At 35.8% G+C, this 15,762-nt stretch overlaps 1 protein-coding gene across 3 annotated transcripts in view; it reads right to left on the bottom strand.

Moving 5' to 3' along the window:
• Positions 1 to 15,156, bottom strand: part of LOC130900717 (SH3 and multiple ankyrin repeat domains protein 2) — a 108,462-nt gene extending 93,306 nt beyond the window's left edge. For 2 of the 3 annotated variants that reach the window (XM_057811522.1, XM_057811524.1), the window contains exon 1: positions 5,553 to 5,853. The gene's annotated coding sequence lies outside the window, so the exon portion shown is untranslated. Of the gene's footprint in view, positions 1 to 5,552; positions 5,854 to 14,994 lie in introns of those variants that run through there. The other variant, XM_057811523.1, reaches the window with a different exon arrangement.
• Between the last annotated feature and the right edge of the window lie 606 nt (positions 15,157 to 15,762).

The raw sequence follows: 15,762 nt of genomic DNA, 5'->3' as shown, positions 1-15,762 counted from the left end.
CGCCCCCCCCCCTTCAAAAAACAAAAAAATTACAAAACATATTTCCAAACTGGAAGGAATCGTTTTTAATTAGATTGAAGCTCAATAAGCTTCGTTTTCTGCTCGCAACCCCCCCAAAAAATCAAAAAAATTACAAAATATATTCCCAAATTGGAAGGAATCGTTTTTAATTAGATTGAAGCTCAATAAGCTTCGTTCTCTGATCGCAACCCCCCCAAAAAAACGAAAAAATTACAAAATATATTCCCAAATTGGAAGGAATCGTTTTTAATTAGATTGAAGCTCAATAAGCTTCGTTTTCTGCTCGCCCCCCCCCAAAAAAAACAAAAAAATTACAAAATATATTCCCAAACTGAAAGGAATAATTTTTAATTAGATTGAAGCTCAATAAGCTTCGTTCTCTGATCGCAACCCCCCCAAAAAAACGAAAAAATTACAAAATATATTCCCAAACTGAAAGAAATCGTTTTTAATTAGATCGGAGCTCAATAAGCTTCGTTTTTTGCTCGCAACCCCCCCAAAAAAACGAAAAAATTACAAAATATATTCCCAAATTGGAAGGAATCGTTTTTAATTAGATTGAAGCTCAATAAGCTTCGTTTTCTGCTCGCCCCCCCCCCAAAAAAACAAAAAAATTACAAAATATATTCCCAAACTGGAAGGAATCGTTTCTCTTTACGAACAATTTTTGTTAGATTTGACTTGCTTTGAAATAATTGATTGCTGTTTTCTTATAATTTTAAAATCCTTGATTTGTTTTAAATCCGTTAATATGTAGCTCAATATAAGTTTAATTTTTTATGTTTGTTTGATTCTTAGACCACCGATGAAAGTGACGACTTAATTTTTTGATCTCTTGACATTTTAGACCATAAACTCGTTCTTATACGAGGTGAAGCTATAAAAATAGAAAATACTTGATACGAGGGTTACTATTAATTTTGAAAACAAATATTTATAATTTGATATGGTTATCGACTAAGATCAATGAAGTTTGGTATGCGTTTGAACCAATTATCGAAGCATTCTTCAGGTGTATAAAAACATTGACTTCGCAATTTATTTTTGATCTGCAAGACAAGGACATCGTTTGGCACACAATGTTTTGTTTGAACTGTATGAAAGCTCGCATTGAATCCCCGATTTTTTCGAAATTTCTGGCAAACAAATGCTGGTGAACCATTCAGAATTGACGTTTAAAAATGTCAAACTTCATTATTGCAATGTCATATTTGTCATATTCACGTCAGTGTTGCCATATTTCAAAACTTAAGTGTATTATTACTTGAATATTTTATCTTATATTGATTTTGTTTATAAATCTACCGCTTTTATGAATAAACAGCCACCAGATGAAATTCTTGATTATTATTAATAGATTTTTAAAAATTACGAAAAAACTAATTAAACCAGGTCGAATTTAATGATTTCTTCTATAAATCGATTTGGTTTTTCCTTATATACAATAAATTATTCAAATTTTCCTAAAACGGAATCCGTCTCTGTCTAAATATTACTAAAAAATTGATTGGTTATCGTTAAAGATATAAAAACCCAATTCACTTTAATTCAAATTTAACAATGGGTCCTAATTTGTCTGACTAAATTAGCACATGAAGAAATCATAATTTATTTCCAGGTATATACGGACAGACTATTCATTCCGACATGTTTTTTTCTTGTAGAATCGCTACCATGAAAAAGTAAAACATCGAACCAAGGTTTCAACATGTTTTTTTTTGGTATACTGTACGTCCCACTAAATGAAATGATTTTTGATAAGTAAATATACAAGAAGTCTTCAAAGAAACTTTGTTTGAAAAAGAATTCGTGGTTGAAATTAATGGAATGGAATAGAGAATAGGACTGATTAGACAAGGTTCATACTCTAACCAGACCTCAACGAGTCAACACATGTTAAGAGGCACCCTAAAAAAAGGCAATTTTTGGAAATTAACCAGTGAATCAATCGTTTTAAAATTTTGAGGGTATATTTATACATGTTTTGAGAATACACAGTAAAATTTTTGAAATGACGCGCGATCTCCGGAGATCCTCCACTGCTGGAGTAATTGCAGCCTTCTCCGTTGATAAAACCTAACAAAAAAAAAAACTTCTCTTCAAACTAAAACATATTGTCTATAACAAAAAATCAAAAATTGACGAAATGGCGGCATGTTGGAAAAAAAAGTTAAATTTCACCCGAAATTTTGGTCGTTTTGCCCTGCCAAAATTCGATTTTTGATCAGATTAAACAAACTGGAGGGTCATCGTATGGAGAACTATATAGAGAAGATGCAAAAAAAAATTTGATAGCGATCGGATCATTTTTCTCCGAGTAATTTCGAAAAATGCTGTTTCGAGAAAAATGCAACTTAAATGGCTGTAACTCAAAAACTATTCAAGATATCGATTTAAAATTTTAGTATGTTATTTTTAACGGTATAACCTATCGAAATATGAATCGATTTTTTGGAAATTTCACACTAGGTGTGCCCCTTAAAGAACAGAATTTTGACTGGATATCCAATTTTGAATAACCTGGTTGCTACAGCGCCGAGCAACTGGTATCGGATAATGAAATGATTCATAATTAAATCACGAATATTCCAGAAGATGAGATCATCATTTTGTAACGATAGTTCGAACTTGAAATTGAGACAAGGCCGTCACAATCAATCTAGAGAAAAACAGGGCAAATGCAGTTCGCGATCTTTTGACAGTTTAATGCCGAAAAGTCCAATACCCCAGTCAAGTCGTCAAAGGAAATCGATCAAAGGAATATCCAACAACGAATTGGCGTACATACAAATTAGCTCGCCATTGTGATAGTCAGAATCAGCAGGATCTGACAATAAGAAGTAAAAAAAACACTTTCTCATGATCCTTTCTAGTCTAGTTATCTTTCCATTTTTTTCCTGCAAATATAAAGATAAACGTACCTACGATAATCATTTTAGTGCTGATCTCGATCACATTTTTTCCTGACGCAGCAATCGCATTCATAAAACAAACAATTTGTTGTAATTACTTGTTAAACAAGACTACTTCCTACCTTTAAACCTCGCACACCTTTTAAGCGTAGATAACCGAAAAACTTTAGATCTATTAGTAAATTTTATCAAGGATATTAAAATTAATATCCAAGCCATCACACAAAATGTAGATGAACTTGCTGTCTGGATTTAATTTATGATTTTGTTAATTAATACTTCATCTATTTGGGATGGCCCTGATAAAGGATTATTTCCCTCTGCAGGGCTCGGGTAATCGCAGATAATGTTTGTTCTTAATAAAATATGACGAACAAATGACTAATCTTATGCAGGGCAGTGTATAATCTCAATTCTCGTTGTAATAAAACTTGTTTTCACTTTAAGAAACTTTTATATTATAAGTCAATATGAAAATATTCACGATTATTTTAAATAGTCATTATTATGACTGCTTCTAACCATGACCTCCCCAATGTTATCTCCTCCAGTGGTCTATTAATCATTTTTTAATAAAAAAAATCTAACCATAAATTAATATTTCGAATATATAATTTATTATTAAAACATAACAAATGTCTATTCATTATAAAAAAAAATGTATGACCTCCAAATATAGGTGGGATCATTACATAAATACAGATTGGATTTTTCATTTGATTGAGAAATATTTCTCTATTAAAGGGACAATGTGTATATACGTAAATGAGTAGGAGAAACTGGGGTAGAATGCGTCGTACTTGGAGTCAAGCGTCAGATGTAGATTGCTTTTTACGCACATAAAGATCATGCTTTAATAATTATATCTAAATTACTTCAATGCGTTCAGTAAGGATCATTATTAGAAGGAAACAGGATAATTTCAGTGGCCTCATTCCGGTTCATTTCTTTGGAAACGTATCACAAGGAAAAGCGGAAGATTTTTCATTAAAAAAGTATTTTAGAAACATTTTATTAAGACTGACCTTTGAGTCCAATGGATTTAGTGCGTTCTATGAATTGTTCAATTCATTGGAATCGTATCAGAGAAAAAAAAAACACTTGTACCAATCGCAAATGAAGAACCGAAGGCAGATGCGCGATGAAACTCTTCAAGAGTACGAACACCAGAGAACACGATAGAATGTTTTGGCATCCAGGCACTCATTGATGCCCTGCGCGACCATTATATGAAGAGGACGCTTCGTTTAGCTCGTCCAAACACTTTGGTAAATGACCTCACTGCTGTCGATTGAATTGAGGCTTTGGAATATAACGAGAATAGAACCCTACAAGAAGAAGGTGAACGGGACCATCTGGACCAGATCGTCAACTTGTTGAAAAGTATCCGGGACAACAAATCGCCTACAAGGAGGAAGAACCGACCCGGGATCGTAACCTTGTCTTAAGAACTACAGTAGCCAATGAAAAATGGTCATCTAGAAGGATAAGGACAGTGATCCTCACCTAAAAATGATTCGGCAAAGAAAGGAAGGAAATCTGGCAAAAAGTGTCAAGATTTTCATCGGAATATTAAGACTCCTTTGTCCTGGCCTTTCAAACCTTGAGAACGTCGATGATTTCGAGAAGAAAATAGCCGAGGTACTGAAGAAGTTAGACGACAGTTCGTCGGGAGGTCATCTGGTAATAAAGAAAACCCTTTATCGAGTTTTATTGGAACAGCTACGACCATGTAAAGGACTAGTGTGAGAAATTTACCTTTTGAGCTACGAGTAAGGCACCCATGAAACAGTAGTATAAGTGGAAGTCCACAGCGATCAAGGTAGAAACTTCGAAAAAAATATGTTCCAGGAAATCTGTAACCAGCTGGGAATGAAAATGAACAGGACGACAGCAGATATCTGTCCAAAAGTAGTTACCAATCACCAGAGAAATTGGGATCAGTATCTATCCCTATTTCCAATGACTTATCAATCTGCTATCAACTGGTGAAACACCTGCCAAAAATTCTGTTTTGACGCGAGGCTTCCTTGTGACCTAGAATTTGGCTGTAAACCTGGATAAGACCTAGCGGGAGAAGATTATGTGATCCAATTGGTATCGAATTGGTCCGTTCGAATCTTCAAGTTGCCAGTGACAAAATAAAAAAGCTATACGAAGCCATAGAGGATTTTCTCCAAACAAGATAGAACGATTGGATTACAACCACAATCAGATGGAATGGTCGAGAGATTCAACTGAACCATTGGTAGATATCTGTCCAGTAATTTCCGGCCACCAAAGATGCAGATTTACTTTGTTTTTAAATGACAAAGCGAACAAGATTTAGTGCACAAAACGTACGCACATATACCCTGTATATTTTAATTACTTTGTGGTAAAATTTAATAGTCGTGATTCGATGTTGATTTCTTGGTATCAGATGGGTGCTACTTTCCAAAGAATTCGATATTATAATTAATTTAATACACCCAAAATGCGAATTTGGAATATAGAATAACTAGAAAAACAAAAACCTAGAGGAGTGTTTGTCATTCTACATTCCATATTAAATTATTGTCAGACCCGAAATTATAATTATTTTTATCTATGTCAAAAATATAACATACAACAACTCACTTTCACTGAACGTTATTCCAATTTTTTTCTTTTTAAAATCGATAAATCCTTGCGATGTAATTTTTCTATTAAACCGGTCACATACACAAACTTCCCTTGCTGTCAATTTACCCCGATTTGAAGATATGTTGAAACAGAACCCGCGCGCGCGAAATAACCGACACAAATAAATGGTTATCGTCGTCTTCTTCGTCGAACGCGCAACAGACTAACAAAAGCGTTCACAGTTAATACACAGTCGGTCGTAGTGAACCGTTCTCTCCCATACCCAAGCACACACACACACACACATACTATCACTTTTTTTCGTATAACAATTTGATATTTTCCTTAGGCAAGTTAACTAACTATTGACTGGATTTTTATACAATGTTACGTTCGAAAGGTTAAGTTAGCTAATTCAGAAGGTTCTCCCATAATTTTATTAACCTCCTTCGTCATCTGTGGTAGCTATTATTTCATCTACGTCTTCGCGTTCCTCTCCTGGAGGTAGCTACGGATCATAATTGGGTTATCTTGTTCTACCAACGCAATAAGACGATTTATTCCATAATTCAGTTTTCTCTCGTTCTGATTGCCCATATTTTTGCTGCGGTTATATATTTCAAAATTTCGATTCATTTTTCGCAATTTTACGGAAACCTTCTTCAATGTTTCTTCTCAAAAAATCCTTGATCAACTTCAATCGACCAAAGTTACTTGAAGAGGCTTATCGAAATCACTAGCTTCAGTTTAGCGCCCAGAAGTTCATCGTCAGAACACACTATCGACAAAGAACAATTTGTCAAATGACCCTCAAAAAAGTACCCACGAGACCTCTTCCATGGATCCTTGCCCACACACCCCAGGTAGGTTTAATTCTTATTTAATGAAGACGTGAGGCTTCTGGTCGTTTCATTACACAAATTTATGCCGATTGACTGTTCCTTTTATCTTGAAGTTGCTTCATCCGACCATAAAATGGAATGCTGGAAATCATCCTCATAAGTATCGTCGTTGTTCAACCTTTATCATCACAGATCCTGGTGGACAGAGTGGCTGGTCGAAGATGGGGAACCATTCAACGGATACAACATCGAACTGATATCATATTTGGTCAGCTGCTTGAACAATGCGACGAAGAGATGACATTCAGTAATTGGAAACCAACGCTAACACTCCGAACCAGTGGACTATACATACCAATAAAGACGAGGTACTCAGGAATAAAGACTGGGGTTAGAACAACTATTTCGAATAGAGGCAATCGTCTTGAAGATATCCCAAACTTAAAAGGTACGGCACCGAAAGAAAAAGGATAGATCGTGGACGCTCTATTTTTAAAATTATTTCTTCTTGTCTTTTTCTTATATCTTTTTATACATCAGGTTCTCCTCAACCCCTTTTTGTATTCAGTTCCTTCATTTGATCTAACCTTTCCTATTATTTTGTTCTTCTTTCCTATTATTGCTACCAGTTTTTTAACTTTTCTAATATCTTCGTTGTTTATTTCGTCACGTCAACAAATCCACATGTTTGTACGCACATTTTATTTTATTACGTCTTGTTACTGTTAACGATTTCATAAATAGGTAAAAGTTATATGGCAATTAAGATATTTGTAAGTTGCATGCGTTAGCAAGTGAGAAATTTCTAATGTTCATCGTGTGAATATAAGGATATTAAGGTTCGATGGTATCTTACCCAATATTAACCGGAGAATTATTAGATAGCGTAACTGATTATTTCATTTTTTGTTCTTTACTTGGCTTGCCTATGAATTTGTTTCGTTTTTATCCATGCCGTCCAGTGACAAAAGGTCTTCAATGAGCTACATACTCGAAGAAAAGTACTACTCTACATACGAAAAAAGTCGCTCAATCGCTCAGTTTCAAATGCGAGTTTTCTCCACGCAAAGAAATTACCATCCATGGAGATTCTTCTCCAACTCACTGTTCTGCAAACGATCCATGACTTTTGCTAAGGATCGAATGGAAATTCACGATGAACAACGGAGTGGAAAACCGCCAGCTCCAGATGCGATTGTCCAGAAAATCACCAATGAGCTGCTCAAAGTCGGAAGGCCACTGTCTTACCATGTCACAACCATATCACCAACTGCGCTCGCAATGTGGGAGAGTAGGCAACAAGGAAAAGTTGTTGGACTCTATGATCATACAAGATGAAATGTGGACAAAGAAATTGAGTTAGCAGGAAAGCTAATGGCAACTGTGCTTCAGTATCGGAAAGAAATACTGCCTCATCGATTTCATACAATCTGAGACGAAAATAATCTCAGGCAGATCTTGTGAAACATTGACCAAACTCCTGCGATCATTCCAGAATAACCGGCTCATGAAACACAGATGTTTTTGACGAAATTTAAGTGGACTGTTATGCTCCATGCCGCGTACAGCCTGGACTTAGCCACTAGCGATTATCACCTCTTTCCTAAACTAAAGGAACACTAAAGTGGTGAACGCTTCAAGAGCGACGATGAAGTCCGAGCAGAGGTCACACGCTTCCTCAACGGATCGGTGGAAATCGTCTTCCTCTAAGGAATACAAAAGCTGGAACATCAAAGGTCATTACTAATGATGAACCATGGTGTGATTATTATGACAATTTTAATAGATTTGATTAATTGAAATTTTAAGTTGAGCAATCTCTAATAGTCCATAACTTGAAGGATTAGACAGAAGATGTTTGGGATTTTCTGATTCCTGCCTTCTGGAATACTGAAAAAGTATAAAAAGTATTCGTGGAAAGCTCATCGAGTTCCCACTGATATTTTCAGGAAAATGTCACTGGAAATCCAAGGATTTTTCCAGAAATTATACTTTCTATACTGTTTTATCAAAGTCTTCTCTTTCAATTTCGTTATTAATTTCCTCAACTTAATCTAAGTATCCAGATATACTGCTTTGACGAAAAAACGACCTCAATGGATCGGAGACAACACAGTCTCAAGAAATAGCACAATTAGACATTGAAAGAAAGGAAAAAAAGGGAAAAATGATGTTAAATAGAAGGTAACCAAGATGGGAGTACCAACCAAACCTTGGTGTCCCTTTTTACTTAGCCCTAGTGGGGGTTACTGTTATTAAAACCAAATGGTAAGTTTTTGGGTTCAGCTTGATAAAACACGATATGAAAAATCCATCATTGTACCTTAAGACTTTGATTTATCTATCTTCTCGAACGAAGACAGGAAGATATCTAAATTTATATAAAATTATTAAGTGGAGATGCGACATTGTGTATTACCTACCTGTTTCTTCAGGTAATTAGAAGCATCATAAGTAATAATTATCTGGTTTTACGTCAGAAATATTATTTGAATTACTAATTGAAACGTTTTCTGTAAAGAAAATCGCGTTAGTTTATACGGTATTAGGAAATTTTATATTTAAATCAACTTACTTTTAATATATCAGTGGGAATTTGAATGATTTATTATGGGATCTCAACTGTTTCACTAGATTTCCATTCCATTTTTCGATATTCTCGTTATTAGAATCGAAACCGATCAGTATCAAAATAACTGCGATTATTGTGACAAAAGTCTAGTTGTTAATGTTTTTAAGACATCTCGAAACCTCCTCTTTAGTCAAACCTATAGGTTTTAATTTATCTGCCCCTAATTTTACAAACTTAAATGATGGGTACATTCTTATTTTTCGCTCTTCAAATATCAGTTTCCTGCCTTTCTAGAACTTCTTAGTATATTCCTTCAATTGTTTATTATGACATCAGGTATCTGAACTTGCACGACTTTCCGCGAAAATTTCGATTTCTTGGGATCAAAATACATATAAAAGCGCTATTGCCAGACTTCTGGGTTGATTTGGTATTATTAATTATTTTCTACATCTCATTTGGGATTTTTCATTCACTACTTGTTCCAAAGCTTCGATGATGTCTTCGACAAAGTAAAAAAGTGCATAGACTCGCGAGGAACTCGGCCTCTTGAAGTTAGCGCGCTTACCCATAGAGTTCCAAGGGCCCAAGGTTGGCCCAGGTTTGGCCCAACTATGTAGAACTCTGGGCCAAGTTTGTAAGCCAGGCTTTGCCCAGTCTTGGTAAAACTCTGGAGTGATAACGATGGTCCAAGCTTGGTCGCCAAGACCGGGCTATGCTTAAATTCCATGGCTCATGGCTCCATGGTCAACCTTAACTCTCAGGACAGGAATAACAAGACTTATTCATTACATAACTTTTTCTTCTTTATCTTTATTATTAAGCTTTACCCTTTCACAATTGAGTTTTTTTTCTCTATCGAATGCACGCCATCTTTGAACTCGAAGATACGCATCAGCCATGGTTACTTTCAGTAGTAGTAAATGATAAAAATGTGATAAGAAAGACCCACACTGAATAAACTAGAGATCGGATTGATCAGAACCACGCCGTATGTGACCGAACAGCCGAAGCTTGGGCCCCCAATGAATGGCCAAGGCTGGGTTAACCAGGTTTTGTCCAACCTTTGCCCAAGCCTGGATTGTCAATGAATGGCAAAGGCTGGATCAACTAACCTTGGCCCGAGCCTGGGTAATCATCGGTATCATCGAAGCTGAGTTAAGTAGCCTGGCCCACGCATGGTCCAAAACATCGACGTCCAAGTGGCAGCTGTTGTTATAATATACACTATTATTTATTATAAATACGATCTGGGGAAAGTCAATATTTTCACCAACTGTTTTTGTACGATTTTGATCTTCTGCTTACCAAACTAGAACCCTCAATCTCCAAACAAGATACGCTTTTATAAGAAGTAAGCAGAAAAAAGATTAGCCTGAAAAAAAAAGAAGACAGTGAATGAACTAGTCTTGGTAAAGCAAATACCATCGTAAACAGAAGTAGATGTCTTAATAAATAATATGAATAAAGACAGAAATGTCCGTAGAAATGAAAATTCCAATAGAGGTTATAAAGTATAATGGTGAACCGAATGGCAGATGCCAAAGCAATGGGATGAGATAATTATTTACCCAATACATAAAGTATACAAGTAGGTTGTTTTGAAAAGGTCACAGAACAATAGCTGTGTCCCAAGGATTAAACCTGAAGCTTCTCATTGTGGATTTCAAGCAAGCCTATAAGTAGAAGACATCCGTTCCAGGCGCTAGCAGCACGAAGTAGCTGTCGAAGGAAGCCTATCAGAAAATTTTGAAACATGAAGAGGATAGAATGGAAAAGAATCTAGAAAAAATGTTCCTACACGGAAAAAAATAAGTCTCGGACCTATGAGGCTTGTTGAGCTTGTAGCTTCGTGTTGAACTTCTTGAACTCTACTTGACTTAACGTTGGTTAACTTATATTGATCGCGATCGAGGGTGCCAACTCGAGCGCAAAAGGTTATAAATTGACCTTAATTCGGTTAACTTTTCGAGTGAAGGGATGAAATTAATAATGCAATTACTATTTTGATTCCTATTGACGTTACTATAGATTTAAATAATATTCGGTCGGTAATAAAATTTTCTCACACATTCGCGGACACACCGAATAATCAGCAAAAAAATAATAAGAGATAATTAGTTTTTTATGAAAATAAATATGGTGATTACTGCTTATGTAAGTAAAATCATTATTGCTTCCTTTATTTAACGATTTTACCGATATACGACAAGTTAATTTGGTGAAACTTGCGAAAGAAGTTTGATTCATTTCAATAGGTAAAGTGTATTTTGAAAAATTGTCAGTAAAATTTTGTTTTGTCATTGAAATGTTCTAAAAATCATTTTTTTTTTTATTATGGATTCTAACTTCTGGGACCATCCTCGTAATGATGAATAATTCATACTTTTTTATGTGTACAGGTAGTCATTATTTCGTTTTCAATAGCGATGTACGAGGTCTGGCTATTAAATAACGAGACTGCGCGCCTAGAGGGCGCCCTAGACGGGTGGGATAAAAAACAAGTAGTGCGTTGGGTATCTAGATATCTATGCACGTCCCAAAACACGTTTTTGTCACTATTATAGTATTTGTGCAATAGCTGTTTGAAACAAACGTGTATCAATCTCAAATTTCTCGTTAAATTCAAAAAAATTCCCGACTGAGTGCTACAAATTGTTACAAGAGGCTTATGGGGACAATTCTCTATCTCGTGTGCGTATTTTTGAGTGGTGTAAGCGCTTTTGTGAGTGCCGAGACAGCACTGAAGATGATCAAAGCCTAAGTCGCCCTGTGACTGTCTCAACAGTGACCAAAACCAACCAAATCGTTCGTGTAGAACGTCTGTAAACGCCGATAAAGAAACGATAAGAAAAATTTCTTGCTTCAAAAGGTCTATCTGGTTTGAAAATGATCCGATTTGAGTCGATGGAAGCGGTAAAGCACAAAACGGCAGAGCTCCAGAAGGCCTTCGCCAAAGAAGACTTCCAGCACTTCGTAACCAATCTCGTTATTTAATAGCCAGACCTCGTATATCGTTATATTAAAACTTCCTAATGTTTTAATCGAAGCACTTCCCCCCCAGTCGACTTATTATGCAAATGCAAATTTCCAAAACCTATTCACGTTCGAAATACGTTGTGAATAATCAACCTCGAGGGTTCGATCCGCATGGGCGTTCTAGGAAAAGTGGAAAATACACATGCACGCTAGAAAATTATTTATCTCTCGTATTAAAACACATTTTGGTGGTTTTTCATATTTTTTTGTAGATATTTGATAAACTTTAAGAAGAAACAAGTGCGTATCTTCCAACTAGCAGATTGATGTCTTCGATTGGTTCTATTCTTCTTGCTATTATCTCTTCTATCCAGTCTTTGATTGGTCTAGAGTCGAATATCGCCACATTTAGGTAGATCCTGCAGTTAATTTCTCTTTTCGGTTTATATGCTTCTATGAGAATCTTTTTGAGCATCTCCACTTGTTGGCATATATCTTCCAGCGCTTGGTGGGTCTTCCGACCGCTTCCTCTGGGTTAAAACACGCAATTTCAGGAAGAATGTTCTGGCCCACGATGGCGTTCTCCTAATGCTTTTTCTCCTAATGAACGGGTTGATTCCATCAGGTTTTTTTTGCAATATCTCTATTGCCTTCTTGCCGGGTTAGCCACCAAATGGGATCCGCAGTCGCTGGCTGAAGGTCCGGTGGGGTTTACTTTAACATCGTCCTCTTGCACCGTAACCTATTTCTTATTCAATTATTAAGAAAGAGGTTCTTCTATTAAAACTGGTATCCAATATTTTCCAAACAATTTAATAAAAAATTTGATGGTTGAATACAATCTAATTTATGTCTGCACTAATTACATTCACTTACATTCTCCCCCAATTGTTAATCGATTCAATGACCTGAAATTTGTGATATCTATTATAAACTTTCACTGAAATAATGTACTGGGGGTTGAAACAGACAAAAAAACCGTCGGGAGTCTATAACGAAAACATAAAGTGTCAATTTTAGGTTTAGAACTAATATTTCTTATCCGTTTGGTTCTATATTTGGTTTCAGTTTAGTCCGTTTCCAGTTAAGTCGTCCTCTCTTTCTAAGGTTTTTTCTGAGTCTACATCTTCTTTTTGGTTACAGTTTTCCATATCACCTTAACTGTCTTCGTTCAATGTCACATGTCAGATCCAAACGATCTGAATTGTTTGATTTTCTGCATCCACTACATCCAATTGGCTTCTAATTGTGCCCTGCCTTATTTCATCAAGTTTTTCTCAGTATCTTCATTTCACACGTTGTCACCTCTTCGTCAATTCTTCCATGTGCTTTTACAAGTGTCCCTTCTTTTTCAATTTTTTTATTTATACAGCCATTTCTTCTGGTTTGTTCGATACTTTTAGTATTTTTATTTTTGGTATGTTTATCTGTGTTTTCTATGTGTATTTTCTTTACTTCTTTGTTTATTTTAATTGCTATTTCGGAAAAAATAATGATTTGTAACACCTCCTTGTCTTATGGGGATACTCGATATATTTCTTATTACCTATTTAACAATGTTGACTTGTTATTGTTTTTTTTTATATAGTTAGTTTACCAACATAATTGTCCCACTTTTCGTCGTTATTTATACAATTTTAATAAATTTCGACAATGAGGTTACAAATTTCATTGTTTTTATTGTGAATTCAATCACGACGTTGTTTGTTTAAAAGAATATGAAAACTTTCAATTATTGAAGCATGAATCCAATATGGTTTTTTTTTTGAATGTATACGAGATAATAATTTTGCAGACACTATTAGGAAAGTACAAATGAAATATTACTGATACAATTGATTACGTCATCTATTAACACAAAATTTATGCCGTGGTCACACTAAGCTGTGTGTGGGTGTGTGTTCACCAATATCTCTGGTCGAAGCTTCTGCTTCAACAAAGTTGGGAATGACTCGAAACGAAGGCATTTAAAAAACCATGCTCATCATCTTGGTTCACATCGGCGAAAGACACGACACTCCTGCTTAAAACGATGTAGGTATTCCCTGAAGCTCCCATACCCTGATATCATCTACGTCAAGTAATAACTGGGTTCACCCAGGTGTCTATTTGTGGAATGAGAAGGCAATTCCACTGTTTTTTCATTCTTTATTCTTTAGTTCTGCTTGGGTTAATTCAGTAGAACCTTTCCGCCGGTGGAGAACACTTCTTTCTTCAGTTAGTAGGCTTATAGACAGGCTTGTGTTCTGAGACAACGCTGAGAAAACGCTTCCAAAGCAATAAGTCAATATACTGGTATTACCTTCTTCTATATTTCTGCTTTAGACCTCCTTCATTGGGCATCAGCCTTGTTAAGAATGATCTGACCATCGAATGTGTTTGTGTGTTTGGAACGTTATGGGATTAGAAATTGAAACGAAAAGTTGATGGTGAGCTAGATCCTCGGTATTAAGAAGAAATGATCTGGAAACACCTGTGTTTTTGGCATTTTTGTTAATGTAGTCTGAAGAAAAAGCGTCCCGCAGCGAAGATATAATAAATCTGGGAATGTTACAATTTCCGCTAGAAATAGAAAATAATATAATAACATTTTAATTCACCAGCACCGCTTGTGGGCTACTAAAGGTTCGCATTGGTTAGCTAGAGCAAACGAGGCAGCCGCTAACTTCACCAAATCTGATCCCCAGCGACTTTTTGCTGTTCCTAACCTTAAAGTTCTTCATTTAAAAAAAAAACGTACAAATATTTGAACAAAATCAATTATTAAATGTAGTACTTCGATTATTTAATATTTTAGAATGTGTATCATTAATTGAAGGCATTCTAATTTCTGAATTAAAAAACGAGCTTGATTATGGATAAAATAATGGAAGCAGATCACTGTTCTATTTCTATATATACACACTAAATTAATAAGAAAATTAGGTCAAGTCTTTTCCTTTGTTTGTATGTCTCATAATTAATTGACCCCCTTAAACTGAAACCCCTCATCTACCGCCTTATCTATAATCGAATTTCGATATTTTTTGCATTTTCTATAAAAAAGGAAACAAAGACATCATACCTTTTTCCGACAAACTCCACTTGGTGTACTAATATCCAATTTCTAATATCCCCACAAACACATACATCACAAAAAAAAACTAATAACAATAATTAACCGTTTTTGAATTAGCAAAATTGATCCGCTTCAACCGCCCCTTAATATAACCGTTTTCACCGCCTCCCGGCAACTGCCTCCTGCTAGGAAAACGTTGAATTGAATTGTTATTCTTGGGGGGTGGCGAAACAACGTTGCCATATCTCCGATGATACTAGATAGAGTCCGTTTGAGTGTTAAATCTTTTTGCACGACAACTATCACATAATCTATGGTTTACTTAGAAAATAACGAACATAGAGGTATTATAGTTTGCGACGAGGACGATGTAGATTATATGCTGAGAAAATTGGGCGACGAATTTGCACAATGGAGGCTGTGGAAATAGCCTAATTGAGAAGATCGTACAGGATATCCAGATAAAAGGTCGTGTATACACGATTTTAAAGAGAATGCAAATTAAGCTCTGGTACGAACATGTAATGAGGATAGAGCAGACGACTAAGACCCTCAAGGAAGGAATTTAATAGACCATGGAAGACTGAGATATCCAGGAAAACGAGTGGACAGATAGTGCAGCGTACGAAATACGATCTTGGTGGTAGTAGCGAATACTCCAGTGAGGCCCTGGAGGAATTAGATTGTACACACCCATCGGGCGAAAGGGGATCCGGTTCCTATTCCGGATTCCCGTCGAGACGCCGTCAAAAGATCCGGGAAGAGTCCAAAAGT

Source organism: Diorhabda carinulata, chromosome X (genome assembly GCF_026250575.1).
Source record: "Diorhabda carinulata isolate Delta chromosome X, icDioCari1.1, whole genome shotgun sequence".
NCBI classification, from domain to species: Eukaryota; Metazoa; Arthropoda; class Insecta; order Coleoptera; family Chrysomelidae; genus Diorhabda; species Diorhabda carinulata.
The sequence above is the reverse complement of the archived record's forward strand: the minus strand, read 5'-3'. Positions and strand labels throughout refer to the sequence as shown.